Source organism: Syngnathus scovelli, chromosome 10 (assembly GCF_024217435.2).
Source record: "Syngnathus scovelli strain Florida chromosome 10, RoL_Ssco_1.2, whole genome shotgun sequence".
In the NCBI taxonomy this organism is placed as follows: domain Eukaryota; kingdom Metazoa; phylum Chordata; class Actinopteri; order Syngnathiformes; family Syngnathidae; genus Syngnathus; species Syngnathus scovelli.
In genome coordinates, this window is record NC_090856.1 from 3,570,263 (window position 1) to 3,593,394 (window position 23,132).

A 23,132-nucleotide genomic window follows, 5' to 3' on the forward strand; every position below is an offset into this window, starting at 1 on the left:
GGAGAGAAAGCATGGAGCGTAAAACCTCCTTCCACACTCCTCCTCACTCTCGCCTTTGTGTCCTCCAATTTTCTTCATTGCCCCCCCTTCGAGCGCAAGCTTTTCCAAAACCGGCTGTGACGAAAGGTGGCTCGGTCAATTCCTCCACTTGGATCAGGAAACACAGACACACTAAGGCTGGACAAGAGAAACCTTAAGGTCCCCCATGTGAAGCTTTTATAAAATTCCAATGAAGACTTCAGGCTTCTACACCACCACCCAACACATTGCAAACACAACATCTGCTAGTCCGCGGCAAAGAAGTGGTAAAAATGTGCCACCGAGCCGGTCTCCAGATGTCTCCTTGGCTCCAGACATATGCTCGTTCCTCCGGAGAAAGCCAGAAGAAGACACAATGCTGCTTCTGAGCCACAGTCCCCAGAAGGAGGAACAGAGTGATATCTAAACCCGCTCCCAAAAGCCTTTGAGCTCTTCGAGGAAGTGCGACGCAATCCATCTTAAGATATCACCAGTTGGTTTGAAAAAAAAAAAAAAAATTGATACATCATCACAATTATCTATAATGCAATGGCCTGTGAATCGTACGATCATAATTGGAGTGAATCGAATCACGTTCGGAACCAATCGTATTATAACCGGGGCGAACTGTATCAAATTGAAATGGATACTATCGGATCTGCAGTTAACTAGAATAATCGGTAACACGATCGCAATATGTGGACGGTATCAGAAAGTAACTGGAACTGATAATACCTTGGAGTGAATCGTATCTTAAATGGATTGAATCGTATCATAATTGGAGTGAATCCGACGGCATCTGGAGAAGCTTTACACGTAATGCAAAGGGTCACGTCGGCTTTTGGGATTAGAGATGAACATCCCTAATAACTAGCGTTGCAGCTGAGCTTTGACCTGGAAGTGAGTGAGCGGGCGTCTGAGCTAAAAGTAGCGTCAAAGTGGGATGTGAACACGCCTTCCGGCGAGTCTGGCAAGCAGACCAGAGAGCGTCGTAAATTGGACGTCCATAAATGGAACGCTGCCAACAGGCTGGCGATGTCAGGATCTGTGTGTGTGTGTGTCTGTGTGTGTCACATAAATGCTGCCAACGGGAGCCGAGTGCCCACAAATCAATAAAGTCTGCCAGACGAACGGAAATACTACTACTTTCTCCATCTTCATCACGATGAAGGTTTTGGGACATTTCATGTCCTGACCCTGTTGACAATACCTGGAAACGGTAAGTGAAGACGAGGACCAAACCAGGATGGGACAGGACGAAAAGTCCTGGTCCGACAAGTTCAACAGCCGGCCATTCTTTGGGACAAAATGAGACACATGATAGGAAATCTAATGGGAGACTCCATGTGGATGCAATGGAACATTTATGGAACCCAATGAGGACTAAATGGGGGGACATTGTGGGACGAATGGACATGATAGGTGGTACACGATGTGATGCAGTGGAAAATCACGGGACATTATGGCACAGTATGGGACAAACTTTGAGATACTAAGAAGCATAATGGCTCATAATGGGGCATGATGGGATACGATGGAATATCATTGAACACGAGAGAGGACATTAGCTGTTTCTCGATTTGCATTCTCATCTTTATGATCTCTTGACAATTTTTAGGCCGAGCACAAATATCGGTTTTGTGAAACAAGCAGATTTGGTTCATCTTGAATCTTAAGGAAGCCTCAACATTTTACTGAGAACATTTTACGCTTATTATCAGTACAGCTCCACACCCTTGTAGATGAATAATCCAGGTGTCTGCGCGTGCTAAAGGTTATGCCCGTCAATGTATGCGATATGATCTGCTCAACATTATTTTTGAAATAACCAAAGCCAGTTTAGTCCCGACATAAGTCCATTACAGAGTATCACCATCATTGCCATTTGAGAATCGAGATCCTATTTCAGAATAGCAACATACGGACAGATTGTCAAACACCATAATTCAAGTGCAACCAAATTAATCCAAGCCAACGTTTGAAGGACTACCTCAACCAGGTGAGCAAAACGTACTACTCGAAGAGGGGAGATATGGAATCAAGAAACCACAACTTACGAGTGTCTCTTCAGCAAGTCAAGTTACCCGCTGGACGCGGCACCATGGCTGAACTTTGCCCGACGTACCGAATAGCTGTCAGTTATTAACAGGCGGCCGTACCGTTTGATCACATGACTCGGACGAAAGGCGATTTCGTTCGTCGGCTCTTAAATTGCGGGTAGTAATCGTAGTTTGCAAAAATGTCATCGTCATGGAAGTCACGCTCTGCTAACGATGGCCACTCAATGCCCCCTCCACCCCTCGGCCGCGCCTAAAGTGAGTGATGGATCGACTCCATCTGTAAAGTGGAATGGAGCACAATTGTTGGGCGTAAAAATAGAGCGGGGGAGCCTGCAGCAGCACAACTGGGACTTAATGAGGGATGCAATCATCAATTATTCAAAACTCTTAATCATGGCTGTGCAAAAACACGCACGTGTGCACACACACACACGCTGACTTGCCACATGCCTCTCAAGGCGTCGCCGCAGGCAGACAGATCCAAATAGATGAAGAGCGATCGAAAGAAAGAAAAACTCCTGTTGCTCTACTTTGTGTTTACGTTATTTCCAACAATCCAACATGCAAAAAAAAAGAAAAAACGGATTTCATGTTTCACTGCAAAATTGCTGTCAAACAAGGAAGCAACATTTGAAGGTAGTTTGGAAAAGTTCCACAAAGACAATGTCCCATTTCCCCCTGTGTGTGTGTGTCTGTGTGAACCCCGGCGTTGTCTCAATTTGGATGGAGTTCAAAAATCGATAGACACCTCGCTTCCTTACCGAGCGACAGCGTCTCACAAAGCGAAAGGGAAATTGACGAAATGACCACCAGAAATCATTTGTCTGACTGGATAGGCTTGGAAATCAATAGTGGCCTTCCATGATCAAAGAATAAAAATAAACATATTGGAAGGAGATGACAAGGAATGCGGCCACTGCACCGCGGGACCTGCTAGCCTTAATCAGCTTGGACGAGAGCGCAGAAAAAAAAAAAAAAAAAAAAAAAAAAATCAATAAACATCCCGCGCTCATGTCACTTGACTACCCAACTAAAGTGAGATTTTTTTTCAATGAAAGTCCAACCAACAGATGGAGTGGCAGACAGACCCACCCACGAAGGATTTGAACTTTTCTCCAACTCCAACACAAATGCACATAAAAGCAAAACGCGGAAATGTCCTCCTGGAGGTGAAGCAGCTCTGGGGAAAAAAAGCGAACCTTTTAACACCCTGCGGTCCATCAGTCGGTCGGCGTGAACTCTCCCAGGGAGCACGGAACATCGCCATTTGCTCCCCAGTGGGGGGCCCAGAGTCAATACAAAAAAAAAATCCTGAAAAAAAGCTTAAGTGTGTGTGTGTGGCACAGACAGGGGCAAGGTTTTAGCATTCAAACATTTTTTGCCCCCAAAATACATGTGCCTCAAAAAACAACATAAATGCTTTCCACTTTCACAACAACGACATTGAGCCGAAAAATTCAACTTTTTTCCCCTTTTTTTCGAATTATTAAATTCAAAATACCTTATTCAGCGTCGAGCAAAACATGCTCCATTTACACCACAAAACAAAAAAATGCCAACTCAATGCTGTATTGGAAATCACAAAATCGCTCTGGTTTCCTGGGAGAACAGCCCATTTAACGTCAAAATAAATCTTATTTCCAAACACCACACTCTTGGTGAGCAACTCAATGTCACCATTTGTTCTATACGTGCTTTGGCTGCCATCAGTGGAAACACCAAGACTATGTGTGTGTGTGTGTGTGTACAGGTAATGACGGCAGCGTCCCAGCCCGTTAATGTCCTGGCCTCTCGGCGCCATCCATCATAGCACTGTGCCGCTAACGATAGCACAGACACCGGACGGGGGGGGGAAGAGGACAAAGATTGATAAAGACAAAAGAGCAATAAAGAAGAAGGCTGAGTGTAAAATATACCAGTGGGGATTAAAAGTGACAAAAAGACTACGAAGAAAAAAATTAGGGGATGGTATTGGATTTCTGGGTGATATTTCACAATGAACTAAATTGTAATTTGCGGGTCAACCTAAACTGACCTTGTCTCAACTTTTTGAATGCTTCTTCAATGTTTCAGTACTTTTGGCACAACTTGACGTTGCGGCCTCGATGACAAAGTATCTTTGCCGATTTGACGGTCAGCAGAAAGAATGAAAACGGCAGAGGCCCCAGAATTGAACCCTGTGGAACGCCATAAAACAGTGTGGAACTCAACTGTTGGTTTTCGGGAGGCTACTCCATTCATTTTAATAGGGACGATGCCAATTCGAGCCCCGGCTAACTCCCCTGTGGAGCACATTCGACTTCAAGCGTGGTCACGGAACGACTTAAACTTGCATCTCAGGGCACCACTCCATAAAATGTACGAGTCCTTGACCGTCTGAAAGTGGAAAGTGCCTGGAGATAACTGCTGAAGCGATACGGTGCCACACAAACAAAAGCATCTTGACAGCAATCGTGACAATATAATAAAGGGTTCTTCTTCATTGTTGCGATGTCGCCCTGGAGGTGGCTTCTAAAGAGAATCTTTATTCATGCAGGTAAATGCGATGAGAGGCTAACAGTTGGAAGGCAAAGACCTGAGCGCTTTTTTTTTCTTTTTTTTTTCTCCCCCTTCAACCTTCCCTATCTTCTCGCCGGAAGCCCGGAGCGAGATGGAAGCCGACGCTGCTGTGAAATTGGCCTGTCAGATGCCTCCACTGGCAGAAAAACACAAACTGCGAATATGCTAATAGACTGCAGATTAAGATAGAGTACAGTAGTAGCTGCGGGCGTATGCGAGGGCATTGATATGCGCTCGCTCGTGCACGCACGCACGCCGGCTGGCTGCGGCGCTAATGCAGTGTGGAGTGGACTGAATGGTGATGGGAGCAAGTGAGAAGATCAGGTTGCAGGTGGGAACAACAAGAGAAAATGGGCTTGCATGGAGAATGCAATGGAGAATTCGACCACAAAAAACACTATCTAGTTCAGTAAATCAAAAAAATACATTATATATTTAGTTAATAATTAATTAGCCACCATTGATCATTTCCTTAAAATCGACCATTAGCCACAAAATGTTTGTCGATTATTAACGAGCTAACATCAAACTGTGATCAGGCGCTAAAATTTATCCACAATATTCTGACCCAAAAAACAATCACAAAGTCAACGAATCCGATTTTTCAAATGTTGGGAAAAGTTGAATTCAGCAACGTGGTCAACATTCAGAAGAATCCGACCTTTTCCAGGTGCTGCCCTGTTGCATTATTGCACGCGTGTGTGCACATGCGTGTCCCTGAGGGCACGCATGTGATGAATGTCTGCAGCGAGGCTAATAAATTGCTCGGGGTCAATCCACTCCGGTGAGGAGGTCCAATCCCGGGCATGTCCGGCAGATATGCAGGATTCCGAATCTCCCCTGCAGCACAAATTCTAGAAGCCGTTCATCAGACCCAGGATCATTAAGTCCTTCTCGAGAGAGTAGGAGAGAAGGTGGTGGTGGGGGGTTTGAATCACCATAAAACCTCGATCGAGGATCCATTTACAATCGAGAACCAAGTCAGAGTGTGTAATTTCCACCATCTTGGCACATCTATCATCTAAAAAAGCTTCCGTTGCCATGATACCAGGAAGGCGGGGCTTATATTTTCACTTGCGGAGGCAGCACTTCATCCTCAAGGCTTCAATTTACTCTGGTCAGTAACTCCAATCTAGTGGTTTTGCCGTTGTGATGTCACAATCCAGTAAATTTAAGAAGGGCTTGAGCATCGGACACTTCAATCAGCCACGACTCCTCTCGCCACACGTCACAGAAACCAATCAAATCAGTTTAACCACTCACTGTTTCCATGAATCCAGCTCCGCACACACACGCAACGGACCCCGAGGCTGAATGGGTGGTCCTTTAACGCCCCTCATTTCAAAAAGTGACTTATCGTGCTAATCAGAGCGCTACGACGGAGAGCCGCTGTTATCTGTAGCGCTAATTGAAAGCCGCCCATTCTAATGTACAGATACGAAAAGGGAGCGGATGCAATTATGGAGAAAAGGCGCATACACACATGCCACCCTGTCCTCAACCTTGCCATTGTAAGCTTTCATTTGAATATATCGCGGCTAGATGCTCTTTGTACCCACCGGGGAGGCCGACACTATTTCACGGCAGCCAAGTTGTAAGTAATATTTGAAATTCAAAACACGATGGACAAAAGACAGCAAATTACATCTTAACAAAAATGGAGAGTTGAGTGAACGCTATTGCAATCTAGCGTAATTACAATTGCATAATAGCAGCCTGATCATTTGTTGTTGGCATTCATATCATGAGCGCGTCTGAAAAATAGCTAATAGCTAGCTTCGACCTTGCGACCTAAAAAAAAAAAGCGATCTGTAGCAGCTAGAATTATGAAACCTTTACAATGTGTATTTTTCAGATAATCAATAAACTCATAAAAATTGTAATTGCTACTTATTTTGTTTGCTAGCAAACTTTAATAACTTCATTAGTGGCAAATAAACGGAGTCATTTCGTCGGCGTGTCGGGATGAGCTGGTGTTGCCACTGCGCGAGACGAGATTTAAGCTACTTTGCAAACACGTGAAATCGACGGCACCGGGTCGCTTTATTCCTCGTCGAAAAAAAAAAAAGCTTGACTAATATAATAAACGCACGCTTACAAGCTTCTAAAGCTTCTAAAGCCGCACGTCGCTAACTGTCTCTGGCGGTTCTGATTTGGGGTGTGTACACACGGGGGAGGGCCTGGGTCTTTGTTAGCGTGCCGCTAATGTGTATTTACGCGGGTCAAATCCTCTTACGTGTGTGCCAGTAAACAAGGCTAAAAAGGAAAATGTCATCGGTGTTACACGGAGGGCGGCATGCTGCGGTCAACAGGAAGCACGGTGACATTATCAAGAGCACGCTCTTTTGGTATTTCAACATATGTCAACATCGGCACAGTCCATCAGTGGGGCGCCGTTTACCAAAATCATGAAGGTCTCAAAACTAAGTAGCATCACGTGGACAGGACGCATGGAAAAATCCAAGGTGCTACTGGATTACATATTGGATTATTTGAGTCACTTCCTGATTTAATCTGAAACCCCGCCCTTTGATGGCACCGCCAATGTTGATTGGATAGAAGCTAAATTAGGTGCTGCCAGAAACGTTGCTAACCGCTGCTATTGAAGCGCGTCTAATATCGACAACAAAGAGGAGATGCGGGCTTGGAAATTAATTAGTAAGTGAAAGGAAGGAAGAGGAGGAGAGATACAAAGACTAAATCCTCCAAGGGAAACATCTTTGCCTTATTGGTTGCTCCTCTGCAACTTTCCCCCCCCCCCCGCTGCAGTTTCTGAGTGAGCGCCATCAGCGGCGACGCTAACGACGCTAACTCCCCCACCGGCGCTCGTGTTCATTAGCCGCTGCGCTCGTTGAATAAGGACTACAGCGTTGCCACTTGCTGGCGGGTTTTTAAGTGGGTAATATACTGGCTGGTGTTTGTTTGCGCTTTTCTCTTGTGCGCCCAAAATGTGCGCACAAGTGTGTGTGTCTGTGTGTGTGTGTGTCTGCAGATGCTAATCCCGGCACTGCTGCTGGATTGCGAGTGTTTTAAGAGATTACAGCCGTCAGTGGCAGATTAGCTGTTGGATTGACCCGCGCCATCCGGCGGCGAAAGAACCGGATGGATGGATGGATGGATGGATGGATGGATGGATGGATGGATGGATGGATGGATGGATGGATGGATGGATGGATGGATGGATGGATGGATGGATGGATGGATGGATGGATGGATGGATGGATGGATGGATGGATGGATGGATGGATGGATGGATGGATGGATGGATGGATGGATGGATGGATGGATGGATGGATGGATGGATGGATGGATGGATGGATGGATGGATGGATGGGACATTTTTTTTGTACACCTACAAGTTCAAAAGGTGCAAAAGTAGGTCTGCAGTTTCGAAAAGTAGAAATAGCACAAAAAATAAATCCATCATACTATTCTATTCTGCTTTCACCCATGTGATCCTACTGTAGACCTACTTTTGCACCTCTCCTGTATATATTAGAGGTTTGAGAAAAATAGTCTCGGTATGATCCTGTGCATTTGTTCACCGGCACGAGCAAAATAATAAACATATTGTGTATTACAGGTTCCCTCCAGGGACTAAAAGGCCTCGAAACGGAGCGCATACATACACGAGCAAACAAGCCAGCACGTTCCCTGTGGAGTGTGCAAGCAGTGTGGTTGATAATTACACGTTCAAAAAAAAAAAGATGGCAGTAGTGACAAAACAGCAACAGAGTGGAACACCTTCTTGAAGGGATGCGTCATGCTGCTTTCACTTCATGCTTATTTTAAAATGTTCTAAGAAGACGCAGACGAGTGCTTTTGCAGCATCTCTAGCTCATGCTGCGAGGAGTGCCGGTCTCATCATGAAAGACGGAGAGACAGAAATGGACTTGCGCCGCAAAGAAGGACCCCCCATGTTGACACTGTACTTACTAAGCCAAAAAATGATTTTTGCCAAGTACCGTGATTTTATAATAACGAGGCTCACTTTTCATTGATCGGGTCAACAATACAGCCAAATCAAATCGGCTCAAAACGTAGTTGCTCATGACTCGTAGCTCCGCCTCCGGTTGCCATGGCGCTGAAATAATACACGCATAATTAGGTTGATGTGGTACGCCTTGGATCATGATGTCTTGAAAACATTACGTTAAGGCCTTCTGGTTTGAAAAGTTACTCAGCGATGTCTCCCTTGAAACTTTTTATTGATTTCTTTCTCAACGTTTCTCATATCCGAGTGTCAAGATGGAAAACACCTCACGGCCGCTGTATTCATTTTGTGTGACAATTTCAAACAGTAAGGCCTTGAGACTGATCAACTTTAGCTGGCTGGAAAAAGATGGAGCGCAAGTCTTTTATTGCTTGCGGCACTTGCCAGATGGGCAGCTTAGTTATTGGAAAGTTACGTTTAAGGCCGAAATACAACAAACGGGAGTTCTGGGTGACACCCAAACTTTTTTTTTTTTTCAAAAACGGTTAACTAGCGCCGGTAAAACAAAATGAGACGAGCCCAAGAAAGCGAGAGCTTGGGAAGCTGAGATTTGAAGGAGGCCATAAGAGAGCACTCAATAGTTTGTCTTGCTTTGAACCCAAACAATACTCCAGGGGTTACCATGGCGACCGGGCTCGCCTGCAGGGTCCATATAAGCGCATGTAAAAGGAAGTGGTGGGGGGTAATTGCGAGAAAAGCTTAACTTGGTGAAAGCGGCAATGGAGGAAAAAGGGGAAGAAGAAAAAAAAAATCAATGAAGACCAATATCTTGCATTTATTTTGGTCTTTTACGCAAGTGCAAATGTTCACTTCAGATTCCGACTCATCGCAGGCCTCCTCGATCATTCAATACGAGAGCTGATGAGAAATCTACCCTGAGGGCACTCGCTGAAATAGTTTAAGAAAAAAAAAATGCTCCTTGCCCTATAAAAGATGAACGTTAATTAGGGAAAAAAAAAAGATTGACAGCCACAGCATAATATTACATGTAATATTCGCTAATCTTTTAAGCATGCTAGGCGCAGATTTCAGTGTGAGCCAGTGCAATGGAAAAAAAAACCATCAAGAAGTTGCCTCTGAGACTTCCAATGATTTAAAAAAATAATAATAATAAAAGTTCATATTTTCCATTTTACTTCATTGCTGTCAAGAATACATATTGGTCAAGCTCCCACAATTTTTCAGAACATAACAGCAAGGAAGGCACAAAAAAAAGTCAGCCTACTGACCCGTTAGAATTTCATGAGCACATGGCGGTCCAAGCTGACTGGGTACTGCTTAATATAACATGATAAGAAGATTGACTCTGCGGAAAGACATTTTGCGAGTCGCAATGTAACATCAGAGCCTTTCTTGAAGCCACAATTTCCCCATTATGACAGGATGGACCATTTCAGGGACACAAAATGTGAAAAAAGAAAGCACAAGATCAAAATGACTCCTTTGAGAAGAAATGGAAATAAAACAACTTGACAAACCAATCGAACCCTAACCTCATCCAACTTAGCCCCCTCGGGCCTTAGGTTGCACACCCCCCGCCCGCAAACCGTCGGCATCCCCGTTCAAGCCCGACGCTAAAACGTATCGAAGCGGACGGCAAAGGAGCTCAAACTAACTTTCGCAGCTTGACGGGGTTGAATTAGCAACAAGCTGATGAGAGGAGACGCCAGTGAAATGCAGCAGCGCGGCTTCACACACACTGTTTGACTGAGGGGGGGTGCACACACACACACACACACACACACCCATGCACTCAACATCTCAATGCACCAGCACATATTGCGTTGTAGTGATTCCACACACACTTTTTTCCCCCCCCCCCCAACACCTGTTCTGCACTTACCTTTGCACAGCAGCTAAAAGGAGCACACTTACTTCCCATTTTGAGGAAAAAAAAAAAAAAGAGAGAATAATTGAAAAGCAGGTTCAGTGGCGTTCCCGCGCTCCTCCTTCTTCACCTCCTGCTGCTTTTTTCCACACATCCACAGAGAGTTGCAGCGAGCGCAATAATCCACTTTTCCATGCCGGGGAGAGCGCGCGCAAGCTTCCTCACATCTTTTCTCGCTCTCAATCCCTTTTTTCCAAACTATGCCGGTCTTCTTTCAGCACCTCCTCCTCAACCCCCTCTCTCTCTCTTTCTCTCTCCCTCGCTCGCTCGCTCTCCCCGAGGTTGCCTGGTTACCTCCTTCTGCCGCACGTCAGCCAATGGCGGGCCGGAGCTCCTCTTAACCCCTCCGATGCCTGACTGTCCTATTTGTAGCTTTCAAGGAGTAGGGAAAGTGATGGGGGGGGGGGGCTGAGATTGAGCAGAAATGTATATTACCAAACTATAATGAGGAAGGAGAAGATGAAAGGAGAGTGAGGGGAGGGACTCGAGTCTCGGATTGACTTTGGAAATGAAAAAAAGAAAGTGTTATGTTTGCGGGGCATTTGATGTTTGTTTTCTGTCAATATTAAAAGGTTGGCACATCCCATTGGAAATTTTAAAAAAGGGGGGAGCAAAGTGGGCCAGCGGTGCGCCTCACATCGACGAGTTTCGGGGGTTGCACGTTGTCGTGATTTGTGCGATTGGGTCTCTGGAGTGCCAAATGAAATAACCAAGTCAATTTGAAATTCTAAATTCTAAATGCAATATTTTATTTTGGAATATTGCACTGCTAACAAATGTCGCCTATTCTCAAAAGAAAAAATAGCAATCAATAAATAGCGACGTCCTTTCCCGGCACCGTCGATACGTCTGGAGGTGAATTTACGACAGCGCGATGAGATTACCGGCGACCCGTTTCACCTACAAGCTCCCACAATGCAACAGCGCCGCGGCCTTTAGCCTTCCATACAAAACCGGTCTTGGCTCCTTTAAGATTGATTTCATCAATTCAGAATCTGAACATCACAAAAACTTCGTATGTAAAAAAAAAAACAACCTAAAACTAACAAAATTATCTGTACGGTTTTTTTTGTTTTTTTTTTGTTTTAAGTTGTTCATGCCGTAAAGTAAAGGAGGCTCTGAAAATGTCCGGCAGTGATTTACCAGGCATTGTTAAAAGCGGCTAATGAAGTGCTGATATTTACCCAACATCCTTTTTACGGCTTTGTTTTAACGGCCCGCTTCATTCTGCATTAGCGGCCGGACCGAAAGTCCATTTGACGCTACTCACGTGGTCGATGCGGACCGATCGGAGCTTTGATTCAATAAAAGCACAAGGCCGAGGTGACTCCGAAGGACTTTAAGTGTAGGTAGAATAAAATCTCCGGCTCTGTTGGACCGAAGCGCCGGGATGGCAACCTCGCTTGGCCTCTGTTTAACTGGGCGTGTGCGGCGATGCTAGCGGCGGAGAGGCCTAAGGGGAGGGGTGAGATGAGCCCGACTAAAATAGTGGCAGTGTATATTCTCAATATCGTGAATGAATAATTCAAGGTTGGCTCGTTCCCATAAATGTTGTCCTCATTCGGTTAAACACACAAGCTCGGCTCTCACGCACGACTCATGTCGAGAAGCGGTTCAGACCGTCCGGGTAATCTTTCCGACACTAAACTTTTTATTCCGGAATGTTAAATTGCTCGAGCATCGCTTTTGTTACCATGACAACCGAGGCTGGAGCTAGGGCAGTGGGACTAGGTGAGGAGGGCAAGTCGTGCTTTCTAAGTTTGTGGCTATTTTTAGCAATGGGGTTACTGGAGATTTCGAAAAAGTCCCTTCAGAGCAGGAGCCGATCGCCCCTCGGCGTCCAGACTGCAAATAAATGCCGCTTGCACAAAACGCCTTCGACCTACCTGAGCAGAAGCACACTTGGCATCCATGTCAGAGCTCCTCAGAGGCGGGCAAAGGTGCACCTGCAGGGCGAGGAGAAGAAGAAGAAGAAGAGAGGTGGGAGTGAGTGAAGGGGGCTCGGCTTAAAAAAAAAAAAGCACTTGTCAGGTAGCCCATTAGAGCAACATTGCAATCTGAGTGTGTGTGAGTGCGACTCCTTTTGTGCCTCTCAACGCCAGCGGGAAGATGAGATCATTACCTGTGACTGTGAGGCTAATGTAGCACACAGCCGACAAACACACACACGTACACACACACATTGGGAATAAATGAGGCTAATGTGAGTGCGCTTCGGGAACAAAAACCGAGGCGACCGTGGGGCTCGCCTCCATTTGGACACGGCGCCGCTTCCCATTTTTACAAACGTCGCGGCGAGATGACAAGAGACGAGAGCGACGGGATATCTAATTGGACACGTGATGGGGATGAATCAATGAATAAAACAGCTGTAGGCTCGGGAAGGTGGGATAGTGGTTAAGCATGTCGGCTTCGCGATTCTGAGGTTAGGGTTCAAATTTGGGTTGTGCCAATTTGAGCCTCAATAATGCGATTGCAATTCAGTACGTGGTTACTTCTTTTAAAGTTAGCGTTAAGCTAGCAAACAGCATGATGACGAGGACAGGTTTGAATAGCAAATCGAATTGAAGAGACTGGAAGAGTCACAGAAAGGCACCGAAGTGGAAATCCTTGGAAATGTCCATGTTGTGAATTGTCCCTCCAGAAATTTCGCCAGAATTTTCATTTATGCCTGTGTGTCCAATAATTAACACTACTTGGCACTAAACAAGGTCCAATTATGCAGACTAAAAAGTCTGAAGACTCTTATCATGTAATCGAGTTGTTTTCCCCAGTGTGGCAGTTTAACGTAAACTCATGGCAGACAATGAGAAGTGGCGAAATAAACGACTTGTAATTTCCGAGTGGATTTGCATAAGGAAAATGCACCGACTCCGCTTTGCAGTCATGCCCGGTAAATTGCCTCTTTCGCTTCCATTTTTGTTTCTACTTTCAATTACTTAAGCATTACCGCCGAGGCGAAACAGAATTAACCAAGTCGTTTACAAAAACCGCACTAGGTCGTCTTCTTCGTCTTTTTTTTCCGTCTTCGCTCCCCCACGCGCTTTCGTAATCATGTCGCAATCACGGGCGTGTGAAGCGGCATATGGGAATATTGAATATTAAGTGCACATTAATTCCCGGCTAAGAAGAATAGGAGATGAATTAATCATGGCCGACGAGGTTGTTGGAAGTCTTCTTCTTCTCCTCCGCAACGATGATGCCAAGCAGGAAATTAGCGACAGCAGATGCTTGCATTTGTTCGGGCTCAAAAGAGTATTTAAGTCCGAGAGATGCGGCGTATCTTGAAAATTGTACGATGACGCCGTAACACACACACACAAGGTTTTCAAACTCAGGTTTGCGTTTTCATTTTTGTGCCTCTTAAACACGCCGGCCCCCCGCTTGCTCCTAATAACCAATGATGAGCCCTCCACACTTGAGCACCCTCTCCAGATACCCACTGAGACCCCCCCCCCACACACACACCCACACACACACACGATGACAGCCATCTGCAAGGCAATTAATGGCCGCATCTACTAAAAAGCAAAAGAGCAAGCATATGATTGGATGTTAGGGTTTCAATCCGGTTTTCCAATTAGGATTATGGAGTCAGGGGTTTGAAAATTCCAGTTTCTAAGTTTGGACAAAGCCCGTTTAAAATCTGACAATGGCCGCAGTTGGTATTTGGCGAGCGGGCTGGCCATTCTTCAGCCGTGCAGTAAGTGAAGGCCGCGCTGGCAGCTAAGCCAAATGGAGCTCCATTTTGCCCTCAGAAAGAAGGATGAGTCGTAGAATGAGGGTGCGCACAGACGGGTGCAGGTATGACTGAGAGTGGGAATCATAAAGGCGAGGTGAGGGGGGGGGGGGAGTAGACACATGACCACGCTGCCAGCATACTGATGCCGCAGGCAGGCAGACAGCCCAGCGTGTGGCGGATTCTCTCGGCTGTTTCCAGTAGCGGGACGTAACCAAGTACAAATACTCCATCAGGGATTCAAACCAGGAACCCCAGAATGCGAGGCACATAAACGAATCACAATGACAATGCAGGTAATGGCACTTTTGCGTCTCAGTAGACACAATTACCTTACGTTCCAAAAGTCTGAAAAACCCCAACTTCAAATGCTGCATAATGAATCTCTGGAGAGGTCTGAATGCAGCATCTTACACAAGCAAGTAGAGCAGGACTGTGATCAGATCCAGGATGCTGACTAACGGCGGAGGGCACGCACGCCGTAGGGACGGTCGGCGGCGGCGGCGACCGGCTGAGCCGAACCGAGCCTGTCCGCCGCCATTTGCTCGCTCTTTAATCTCGGCGGGCCCCGCTGCGGAGCAGGCGGCGCGGCACATTCCATTAATGTAAAGTGGGGCTTGAAGGCCCGTAATTTATTGGCTCTGCAGACTCTCCTCCACCACCAAATACTCCCCTTGAGAGCCTCGGCTTCCTGCTTCCACTTTGACTGCTCGCCCGTCGACGGCAGGGCACGTCGAGACAAACTGACACTATTTGAAACTCAATACTTGGTCAAAACGGACTAGCAGAAACCGTCCGGCAATTGCCTGCTTATTATTAATGCTTGGGGGGGGGGGTCATCCCTCACTGTTAATTATTGAGACCCTTTTCTTTGTGTGTGCGGTAGTGTGTTGTGCGTGTGTGTGTGAGTGAGAGTTAATTATGTGGATAATTTATGAACAGTTGCAGTCAGCTTCCCTTTAGTGAGGTCAATGGCCATCCTGAGGAAATAACACTTGGGTGTAAAGTGTGTGTGTAATTGTGAGATTGGAAATATTCAATCACGTGTTCTTGGTAATCATAATCAATAGCGTTATTGTCATTTTGGAGAAGGGGAGGGGGGGGAGCATGAGTAAGCTGCCTTCAGCCGGAACAACAAAACCAACAAAAACAAAATATATGTTGACACAAAATTAATTTCCCAGCTTGTGTTGTTTTATCTCTCAATTTCACTTGTTTGTTTGCTTGCCGCAGAACATTTTTGGCTTATTAGCAAATTGCGGGGGAGCCGGGGCGCCGACTAGCTCCGTTAATCAACAGCCTCTCGCACTAGCGCTTAGCCTAGCATTTAGCCTAACGCCCCGCTAACAGCCACTGTCATGGGAACGCTAACAAACGGTGGCTTAAGAGAAAAACAACAAAAGTGAGTTTAATGAGAGCTCCGAGATAAGGCGCGCCACACACACATGCGGACGCACGCGCACACACCGTGACAGGCTCTTTGGCTTCGACTCTAATTAGACGGGAAGGAGCGCATGTGGAGAACGGGCTAACTAAGTGTCTGCGTCAATACGCCGTTGAGAGAGTCTGTTTGGACCTCACAGAGATCCATGGAGGAAGAGCCAGAGTAGGAGTCGGAGAGACAAATTAGATGGAGGCCAAGACTCGAAGGGCAGCGGTGAAGAATAAGAGGAATGTGCTGCAGTGGGAATGAAAACATATTGTGGTGTAACATGGGCTGTCTGGATATGACAAGTCGAATATGTGCTGGATGTGGAGAAACAGAAAATGTCTGCTCTTGTTCAGATGGGTGTGAATTGATGTTACAGTCTGCACTGAGAAAAAAAAAAAAAAAAAAGTCATACTATGCAAAATGTATGCAGGCCTGGTTGGAAGCAGGGCCGTAGATTGGGGGGTGGGGGGGGACTGGTGGGACCCTGTCGCCGTCTATTAGCATTCATAACAGACAAATAAATCTGCGTCTTCATTCAAACGACTTTTGATCACCTGAATCAATTAGTTTCATCGAAAATGAACTGCCGTGTGTTAGTGAAAGGCGTCTCTTTAGAAGAAAGCCACGGCGGACAATTTAATTTCCTCATCAAGGTGACGGATGAAAGATATTCGCTCGCTCTCACACTTGTACGCAAACACACGTGGCCACACACGCGCCCGCGCGGTTATTACATTGCCTTTATTAAATATCCCGGCGGCCTCTTAATGGACAAATAGCATCTGATTCTATCACGTCGTGTGTGGAGGACGTAAAGAGGAGGAGGAGGAGAATATTAACCGGGTCCTCGGCGGCGTAGAGAATATGTCACGCCGAGCAAATGAGTAATTCCCAAACTGATTGATTGTGCCGTGGAGAAAGCCAGAGGAGAAGAAGAGCGACTGATAAAAGGGGCCATAAATGTGCTGAGAAGTGGAGGTGATTGGAGGTGATGAGGATGAAATGGGAGGAGAGAAAAAGAAGGACAGAAAGAAGTTGTGATGGAAACGGTGGAGCTCGTTGGACGTTTGACCGCACCCATATTCGGCGCATCCTCGTTGGAAATTGGTGGGGCAAGGGCCGCTTAGGTGGGTCACGTAGCGGCAAAACTCATTTACTTTCAATTTCTCTTCAATTGCAACGTAGCAAAGTGCGGCGACGCTAAACGCTAGGAGTTATGTTTTGTAGCGAGACATTGCAATAATTTGAGGTTCGGCGTTTGCCAGGTCACCGTTTTGAGGTTTTGGGTTGTTTTTTTTCTGGAATCGCAGTTGTCAAAGCGATAAGCTTTACTTTGGCATCATCTGACGACATCTTGAACTTTGTTGAAGTGATTTGAGTGACATCGATGGAGATTGAAACGGTCTTCCTTTTGGGTTGGGTAAGAGAGCGATGCGTCTCGCACACGAGCAGATATCGACAAAGCAGAGAAGACGCCGCCTCTGATGGAGAACAATTGGTGACTGATGTTAACCGACTGCTTTTAGCCATTCTGCTGCAATGAGTTATTGATCAGCTCCGCGGGACACAGCCAGGAAGAATATTTGCCCCTGGGAGAGAAACTTTTTTTTTTTTTTTTTAACAACACAGCTCTTGTTCTGGATGGATGGATGGATGGATGGATGGATGGATGGATGGATGGACGGACGGACGGACGGACGGACGGACGGACGGACGGACGGACGGACGGACGGACGGACGGACGGACGGACGGATGGATCTCAGCTGACGTGCTGAGAAGTCGAGCGTGATTAAATGAACACAATACAAGAAATGACACGCCGCTTTGAATGCTATGGGGAAAGTGGGAGGAAAAAAAAACCAGATGTTTAATTAAAAATATGCAAATGTGCCTCCAGATCGGTGGCTATCAAATTCAACTTAACAGCCGGAAAAAAAAAAATAAAAACCTTTGTGACGACGTTTTGATTGCAGAGAGTCGTCTTAATGCATTGCGATGAGATGACACATCCATATTACAAATGAAAAGGGAAATACGATATATTTGAATCTGTCGGCTAGCGGGGCTTCTGCTTTCAGTGTTATGGCGAGTTGATATTTGTTTTTATTTTAGTTAGACAAAAAAAAAAGTAAGTCTGCTCCATTTCTTGATTTTTGTCTTATTTTGAAGAAAGACTTTCACAGTAATCCTAAGACACCTGGGAACGGTTTCAATCGTGGCGAAATAAAAGAACCTACAAAACGTCTCTTTTAAATGCAGTGTCGGCATGTAAGAAAAAAAAAAAAACTGTTGGAAAAAGAGCACAGTGTTCATATCTAAGGCCACGCGTGTCCCCTGCGGCCAATTACAGCCATCAAACCTTGCCGAGCTATCGATCACGCTGACCCGCCGCGTGTGGAGCAAACATGTAACTTGTCCAGCCATCGGCCGAGCCGACGCGTCAGCTAACTCGCCGCTTGACCCCGCCGTGCGCGTGTAATCATAACTGAAGTGGCAAGTGACGAAAGTCAGCTTTTTCCCAGTCCGGTTTTGTCAGGCGTTATTATGATAATTATAATATCCACACGGAAAGCTTGCCGTGCTCCTGAGTCCCGTGCGTGCGTTCACCCTGGTTAATTATTCAAGGTTCACATCTACATATGCAAATGAGCTGATGTTAAGGTAATCGGAGTCACCTCGGGCGGCACGATCAAAAGTGACAAATTAAGAGAGTTTGAAATCAGCAATTTCTGCGAGCCCACTTATTCATAAAAAGGTTTCAAGTAATACTAAAAATGGTGCAGCAACACATGTAGACAGACAATACCTACTGCTGTGATCAAATCGGCAATATCGGCTACTACGACTACGACTCAGCTAGCGTCTAACAATAGCGGCTAGTCCGAGGGAGAAGCCGGGGCATTGCTGTCAGGGAGTCGTAGCAGCAAAGGATTGTGGGTCGAGGCTGTCAGACTGCAAGCGGCGGCCCATTAGCGAACGTGTCGGGAAGCTGGTGGAGCGCTCGGCTTCCTGTCTGCGCTCGCCTCCTCCCAGAGTCTTGATTAGGGCTTCGGGGAGAAGGCGAGCGAGCTGAAGGGCAGCGGAGAAAGAGAAACGACGAAAGGAGAGAGAGCGCTAAGACAAAGGGAAGTTCCAAAAGCGTCAAGGAAGGGGCTTTACTTCCTAATCTGACGACACGACTCGCTACAAGTATTTTGACAGGCCGCTTTGTTACCTGATGAAAAGAATCTTTCATATTCTATTTCCATCCTCGGCAGGGCGCTTGTGTAGAAGTGTCGCTCCCCGAAGGGGGCCAATGGGTCTACCTGTGATGTCTGAAGGAGAAACGCAAACGCTCGGCGTGCTCTTCCCGACCACCCGGACGCCATTCAAGAGCTCGACAAAAACGCTTTTTCGAGTAATTGGATGATTTGGAACGGTGCTGTAATGATTGGCTCGCAGGTGAGAAGAAAAGGACGGAAAAGGGCGCCATGAGATTCGGCGTAAATCCCGCCATTATTTCGACTGAGCTGAAGCTTTTCGAGGCTTCGCCGTGCGTTATCTCATGGCACGCTAGGAATTTCCTCGTCACGGCCGGCGCAAATTAAACGGCGTGACGCCGGAGAGGAGCCGCTGCAATTAGCAAGCACCTTAAACTCACCCTTATTAAAAATCAGTCCTGTGTTTTTTTTTTTTTTCTTGGTCACCAAAAAATGTGAATGTTTGAACTCCCCCGTCGCCCCGAATCAAACGACTCGTACCGGGGCGCTTGTTAGCGAACGGCTGCTGTCAGTTTGCATTACACGGCGAGGCGTGAGAACGCGGCGGCACAAGGACTCATTTAAGGCATCAAACCAAATGAGCGTAAATGTTTTTGCCAAACAGCCCCGAGCCGTCGTCGAGGCTTATTAGTTGGTGGGGGCTGAGATCTAACGCGGGAACATCAGCTTCGGCGGCGTTGCGCTAAATGCAGAAATATGACTAGCTATTTGGATCCTGAGCTAAAAACCTGCAATGATATTTTTTGTTGCTGTTTTTGTGGGTCTTTAATTAAACTCCGCAGCTAATAGTCACTAAATTAACTTGACAAAAATCATAAAGCTCCTGAAGAGAACGGACATCTCAAGACCAAGCAGCGCATTCTCAGAACTTTTTATTTATTCCTCAAATAATGTAACTGTTGTGTTTTGGCCTTTTTATTCCCGCTCTGCAGCCAATTAGAGCGAGCAGCAGGAAGCAGCTTGTCAGTGTGGGTCCAAAGGAGCTCGTCTCTGGTTTGGTCCAAAACGTGACATCCCAAGCTCCCCGCTCGCTTCCCGTTTAGTACTGCGGACACACATGGCGACCGCTCGACCCTTCGCATGGAGGCCACCTGTGTCAAGTGTGACACCTCCTGTGGGCCTCCATCTAAGCACCATATGTGTGTTCTTGTAGTTCTAGCTTTGTCTGGACTAAGTCCAGGTCGGCCTTTCGAAAATGATTTCTAACTATGATACAATATTAAATCGAATTACAACACACCAGTAAATATAATCTTTCGGCGAGGAAGGACCACAATGGTGCGGATCCATACTGGAATGAAGAAGATTCTATGCTGATGACCTTTCAGGCAAAGACGAGGAGGAGGAGGAGGAAGATATATAGACGAGGAATCGCACCGATGTGGGGGTGGGCAGGGTGACACAAGACGCTGTGGGTGTGTGCGTCACTCTTTCCCACGCCGCATTAAGGCTAAGCACATACGATCGACAGTACGCTTGGCAGCCCGAAAACAAAGCTCGTCTCCAGCGAGCTGCAGACTGAGAAACAATCTACCGTCAATGCATACTGTTACTGAACTGGACTCAAGAAGAAGGTAAAAGATTAAAATTAAGACGCTTTGGTTTTCTGAAGCGTATATTGCTCGGCGGAGTTAAAAGCTGCCCCTCGAGAGCCGGTGACACAAGTTAAGTGATTCCCAACCTCAGCCAGTCAAAACAAAAAACACTAACGCACGAATTTGAGCACCGGGAAGCATCTCATTTTTTTTTTTCATATTCATCGATTTTCTCCACGCAGGCGGCCGTCGAGACGTGCACTCCTACGTGTCTAGTCGGGTATGGAAGAGTTCACGCCGACCCAAGTGGACTCTCCGCCCACCGCATTAGGTACGCCCACGCACGCTAAAGTAGAAGAGTGGAATGAAAACGAGTCGCTCGGCATCTTTTGACAGCATGCCCGTGATTCATTAAAGTCGAACATAATCTGATGATGCTATATTGTTCTCTTCTGTCAAGAAGAAACGACGATATTGTGATGACTGAGCGTCTTTTGCCTTGTCGGGAGTCGGTGAGGGGAATGAGATGCTAACAAAAGCGCAGAAGTATGCGTTTTATATCAAGGGTGGGTTTACACACACGTGCGGGGAAGGAAGGAGCAAATATATCACGATGTAAAGCGAGTGAACATCCGTCTGAGGCCCCATTCGCCTCGCTAATTAATACACAGGCAAGGACATGGGAAGCCATTAATCAGCCGTCTACGAGGCACTGCTCGGCTTATTGGCTCATTCCGGAAAGGCTTTGTCGAAGTGGCACCGAATTTGCACCAGGGCTAAGCCAATAGGAAGATTTGTCAAAAGTCGATAAAGAAATGGTCATGATAGGGTCATGTATTGTCTTCATCAAAAAAAGATAATCGATGAATCGACTACTAATCGGTTATCAACTATTTTCAATGTTATTTTAATTTTAAGTTGTCCAAATCCTCTATTCTGCAAGTTTATCAAATTTTAATGCGATCCAATCTCAAAGCCCCCCCAAAAAAAACGAGATAAAGAAATGTAGCAAATGATTTTAAAGGGACTCATGAGCCTAATTAGTCTTTCAGTGGTTGATGGTGAAGAAGCAAGATAAGGTGAAGGCCTCAAACGACGACTCAGCTCTTTTTGTCGTCTTTGCGATCTGTTTCGCGTCATCTTTGTACGTAACAGCTAAGTCTCGCACACAGACCCGCCGGGGACCCCTTTCCCAAGATCTATGCCGACTTGTTTTGCATGTCAGCCATTTTGATCGCCGCAGACATTCAGGTATGTCAAGAACAAATGCGACAGCTGACGTCAAAAAGGACACAGAGTTGAAGACGAGCGTTTAGCTGCTCGGGGTGGGGGGGGGGGGGGGGGGGGCACAAAGAAGACAAAACGTGAGATGATAGTTGGGAAAAGGAAATAGGTTGAAGTGACATACGTCATCTCTACTGGTGTAAGATCTTTGTGTATCAACAAGACGTGAAAATCCTTGTGAGTTGTTTGTAAACTCAAAATGTCAGGACAGTTGAAAAGCCGAGGACTGCATCAAACTGTATCGGTCTTGAATCAGCTTTCCATGCAGCTCTGGAGAAACCTGCCTTTCAAAATGTCAGCTCTCTGCACTTCTGTTATTTTCCCAGCGAAGTGGAGCAAGCGGGAAAAGGAGGAGGAGGAGGGGGGGGGGGGGTGACTGCTTCCCATTATCATCTTGACTGTGGGAGCTCGAGAGGCGATCGATGGCTGTATCTGGCAAGGAGCTCCGCATGGATCTATACCGTGCCCCCCCCCTTTTTTTTTTTTAAAGAAAAAAAATTGTAGCCATACGATATCACACACAAAAAGGCCCAGAGGAACAAATTACGATGAAAAGTTCAAAGTGACTCGTGCTGAAATGGAATGCTCGGATCACGGCGTGCCATAAAAGCGGAGCGGGAGGAAAAAAAAAAAAACACCAAAAAAAAAACAAGCTGAAGGGTGACGGCGTGTCATCTCGATAGCGGCGGCGCTTTAAGGTCAAAGCCGTAAAAGGCGCAGAGGCCACGATGAAAGATGATGATGAGTTTTAACACATTTAATAATCTGCAAGTCGCCGAACTGTAAGGGTGCCTCAAAGGGACATACAGGATGAAAAATGGACTTTTTAAATGCCTTGTATACAAATAGATGGGTCTCAGGAGTGCCCGGCGACGCATCAAGTGTGAAATTAAATCAACTAAGTATTTCGTTATCTGGCGACTTCTCGATATATGGCTTGTGAGCGAGACCGTCGCAATTTTTTAAAATGTGATTTCAAAATTCGGCCATTTCACTGAACACAATAATCACTGACAGGGATTTGGGCCAAACAGTAAAACATGAATTGTGTGACTAATTACACAAGAAATAATGTTTGCAAAAAGGCCTCGGGGTATTTTGTTATTAAGCCTGGGGCCTGTTTTTAAATTTAAAAAAAATTTTGCACGTCTCCTCTAACACTGTCTAGCACATGCAGGAATACAAAGCAAACCACAAGACATCTGAGCTGCCCATCATGTCCGCCCGTTAATGAACTTTATGGAGACGGAAGCTACGTTACTTAACCGAAACAGTTGGCTCGTTGAGGCCCGCAACTAAATGCCGCGCTCTCGTTAAAGCGGCTTGCGTTGCTAAAGTGCGTTCAAATGGGCCCATAACAAA

The 23,132-nt window shown here is 46.2% G+C and overlaps 1 protein-coding gene across 2 annotated transcripts in view; it reads right to left on the minus strand.

The window, feature by feature from the left end:
- The window catches only part of dab1a (DAB adaptor protein 1a), an 89,735-nt gene that overhangs the window by 29,795 nt on the left and 36,808 nt on the right, over positions 1–23,132 (minus strand). The window contains exon 5 of one of the 2 annotated variants that reach the window (XM_049725468.1): positions 12,406–12,465. The gene's annotated coding sequence lies outside the window, so the exon portion shown is untranslated. Of the gene's footprint in view, positions 1–10,474; positions 10,843–12,405; positions 12,466–23,132 lie in introns of those variants that run through there. The other variant, XM_049725449.2, reaches the window with a different exon arrangement.